At 42.7% G+C, this 3,611-nt stretch overlaps 1 long non-coding RNA gene across 1 annotated transcript in view; it reads right to left on the reverse strand.

Annotated features, from left to right (window-relative positions):
• LOC106726707 overlaps positions 1-2,402 on the reverse strand; it is a 14,820-nt gene extending 12,418 nt beyond the window's left edge. Inside the window, exon 1 of the long non-coding RNA XR_001362788.1 lies at positions 2,393-2,402. This is a non-coding gene — a long non-coding RNA (uncharacterized LOC106726707). The remainder of the gene's footprint in view (positions 1-2,392) is intronic.
• Between the last annotated feature and the right edge of the window lie 1,209 nt (positions 2,403-3,611).

Raw genomic sequence — 3,611 nt, forward strand, 5'->3', positions numbered from 1 at the left:
TCACAGTGAACGCCACAACATCAGCCCAGCGTCACGTGTCATTGTAATGGTGAAAATTGATTTGACATACGAGTAATTTGAGTTACGAGCTCCGTCACGGAACAAATTAAACTCGTAAGTCAAGGCCCCACTGTATATATGTAGCTAAGCAACCAGCTGACTGGCTGGTAGGTATGATGCACACTAACCACCAGAGGGCAGATGCTCAACACAGTAGCTGCCAAGCGATAGCAACTTTAAAGAGTGCTTTCTCGCACTCTTGGACCCCTCGATGGATGTCAGACTGCCAGTTTGTCCTGATCCCTGCAAGCCAGGCTGAGGGACCCAACCTGATGGAGGGACCCCATTCACTTCACAGATGCCCACTGAGCCCTGGCACTGCCCCAGGTGCGGGTGGCCAGGGAGAGACTGCAGGAGGTTGGCTCCAGGGTGTGTCCAGCCTGTATCACCCAGTCTTGCCCTCTGGGCCACTTTCTAATTTCCTTTCAATGTGCATGAATCCGTGCACTGGGCCTCTAGTATTTTAATAACTATGTATGATGTCAGATGAGATGATTACTTATTGGGATGATTACTTTGTAAGGTACGTAAATGTCTAAGCTCTATGTTGTACACCTGAAACTAGTATAATATTGTATGTCAAATGTAATTGGAAACCAAAAATTATTGGAACAAACTAGGTGTCCATCAACATGGACAAATTCAGAGGGCATTATGCTCAATAAAACAAGCCAGGAAAAAACACCAAATACTGTATGTTTCACTCACATGTGAAATCTAAAGACATTTAATTAAAAAAAGGGTAGAATGGTGGTTTCCAGGTGCTGGGAAGTGGGGGAATTGTGAGATGGTGATCAAAGGATACAAAATTTGAGTTTAAAGATGAATAATTTCTAGGGGTCTAATGACAGAATGACTACAGTTACTAACATTCAATTGTATGCTTGATGTTTGCTGAGAGCAAATCATAAAGTTTTCACCACAAAACAAAAATAGGAGCTATGTGAGGTGATGGATACATTTATTAACTTAATCGTGTAGACCTTTACACAGTGTTATCCTATATCAAATCATTATCTTGTATACTTTAAATATATACAATTTTTTTTTGCTAATTATACCTCAATAAAGCAGGAAATAACAACAAAACATTGCCAGGGACTGAAAAAGAGGTGCCCTAACCCCAGGAAATAAGGAGGAAAAAACCTGGCTGGTGGAACAGGCTGCTGTGAAGTTAATCTATAATTAAAGTATCTTTGTTTGCATGTGTAGCTGAAAGAATCAGGAGGAATGATAGAGAGTGGGGTTTCTGAAGAAAGGAAGGAGGACTTAAGGTGGACTTCAAATGACTCCTGACTGGGTAGAACAGTTTCCACTTTGCTCCTTTAAATGCTCACCTGCCTCCCTGCCTGACCACCCCAACCCCTCTGCCTGCTTGCCTGATCACCCCTAACCACCTCCACCTACCTGCCTGATCTCCCCTAACTGCTCTCCTGATGGCCTGATCGCCCCTACCACCTCTGCCTCACCCAACACCTGGGACCCAGGATTCCTTCCTCCAGCCAGTTGCAGGCACCTGGGACCCATGCTTCCCTCCCTCTGGCTCGCTGCAGGCACTCAGGAGCTGGGCCAGCTCCACCCCCCCCTCCCCCCGACCCACTGGCTGCAGCCACAGGGAACTCTGGGCCGGTGGCTTCACCTGGGTTGCAGCCCTGGGCGCTCGGGGTCACGGGGTGGGGGCAGGCAACTTGTCCTTGTCCTATACCATCCTTTCAAGACTGAAACGTGGTCACTGTTTCATTCCTTCTTTGCAAATCTTAGCCAAAATTTTATGGGCCCCATTCTAATTAGAAGCATGCAAAGAATTATGGGAAATATATTTTTTCTTAGCCAATTTGACATGGGACAGAGCTTTCACGGTCCAGCCCTTGGCAACTTGGCACACATTTACAATTCCAACTAAAGAAAAGAGCAAAGCCTTGCTTACACCTATCATAATGCAACTATCCCATGTACACTGAGAACATGCTAACCCTCTTCATAAAATGAGATACAAATCCCTTTATCCATTTTGGGCGACATTCATGTGTCCTGAGTCCTCTTTGACATCTGTAACGCATACGCTGAAATAAAAGTGACCATAATTAATACATCTTATGCAACTAGAAAAGAACTGAGGGAAAGAAAGGTAAAAAACTGGTTAGTATAAGCTAGGATAGATTGATATCAAAATAAAGAAGATATACTGATGACTATTAGAGTCCTGTGTTTGCAACTGGTCTTGTGGTCATAACTGGTGTTTTCCACTATCTTCAACCACTACCCAGTCCATATACTCACTGTTCCCAGCAAGTCGCTTAACTGATTGAGATTCCTTACCTGTTTGAGTGACTCAATTCTTCATTTCTGGAAGGTCTGGATCATTAGCAGTCCTGTTTGTATGGATTTCCATAGTTTTCCATTGATTTTATTCACAGTATATGGGAATACTATAATGTATCCCTGGGTAACTCCTTCATTACAAACCCCCATTTTGTGCAGCAATGAAATTTTCTCTCGATAGGATCTACCAGCTCAGTAAGTATTCTAACCCCCATCTTTTCATATGGGTTCAGTGGCATGAGTAACCCAAAGTATCTAAGTGGTAATCTCAAGTACAAGTTTAATGGAATCATTGTTAACTCCCACAGTGGAAGGATTCATTTATTTGAAAATTAAGCCATTTGAAGCAGGAGATCCTAGTTCATTGGGACAGGAAGCAAGAATTGCGCTAGTGCTTTAGTAGGGGAATCATGAGAGTATAAACACAAACTTTCACTTCTTTATTCCTGATCCTTTGAATCTAAGCTATGAGAGAAAGAGTACCATATCTTGGATGCTGGTTTAGAGCACATACCACATGACAGAGGTCATTGTCCTCTAATAGATGATGTAATCTAGCTGGTTTCTTTTGTTATTGTTGTTAATCTTTACCCAAGGGTATTTTTTCCATTGATTTTTATACAGTGGATGGGAAGGAGGGCAAGAGAGAGAGAGAAAGAGAGGAGAGAGAGAGAGAGAAGAGAGAGAGAGAGAGATAAAGAAAGAAACATCTATGTGAGAGAGACACATCAATTGGTTGCCTTCTGCATGTTCTCCAACTGGGCCAGGGATTGAACCTACAACCCAGGTATGTGCCCTTGACTGGAAATCAAACCCACAACCCATTAGGTGTGTGGGCCGATGCTCTAACCACTGAGTGACACTAACCACCAAAGGCCATTCTACTCTGAATTAGGCCAGCTGCTTCACAGTGATGGCAAACATGTTCAGAACTTTGAATTTCATGAGTGTCAGTCCATTGCTATACTTTGGTGTGAAAAAAATTGTATGGGCAGAAGGGATGTTATGTAGAATATTATGGTGGTAGATATGATGTTTCATAACCCCTTGGATGGCAGCTTTGGCAAAAGCATTTCAGGAAAGGAAAGTGAAGCTCTATTTAGAGTCTGTTTTTATTCCTGTGATAATAATGTTTTATCAACACAATTTCCCTTCCATGATAGAAGCAGTCCATAATAATCAATCTAAAACCACATAGCTCACTAGACCCCCTGATAAATGGTGCCATA

Source organism: Myotis brandtii, unplaced genomic scaffold, assembly GCF_000412655.1.
Source record: "Myotis brandtii unplaced genomic scaffold, ASM41265v1 scaffold305, whole genome shotgun sequence".
Classification (NCBI taxonomy): domain Eukaryota; kingdom Metazoa; phylum Chordata; class Mammalia; order Chiroptera; family Vespertilionidae; genus Myotis; species Myotis brandtii.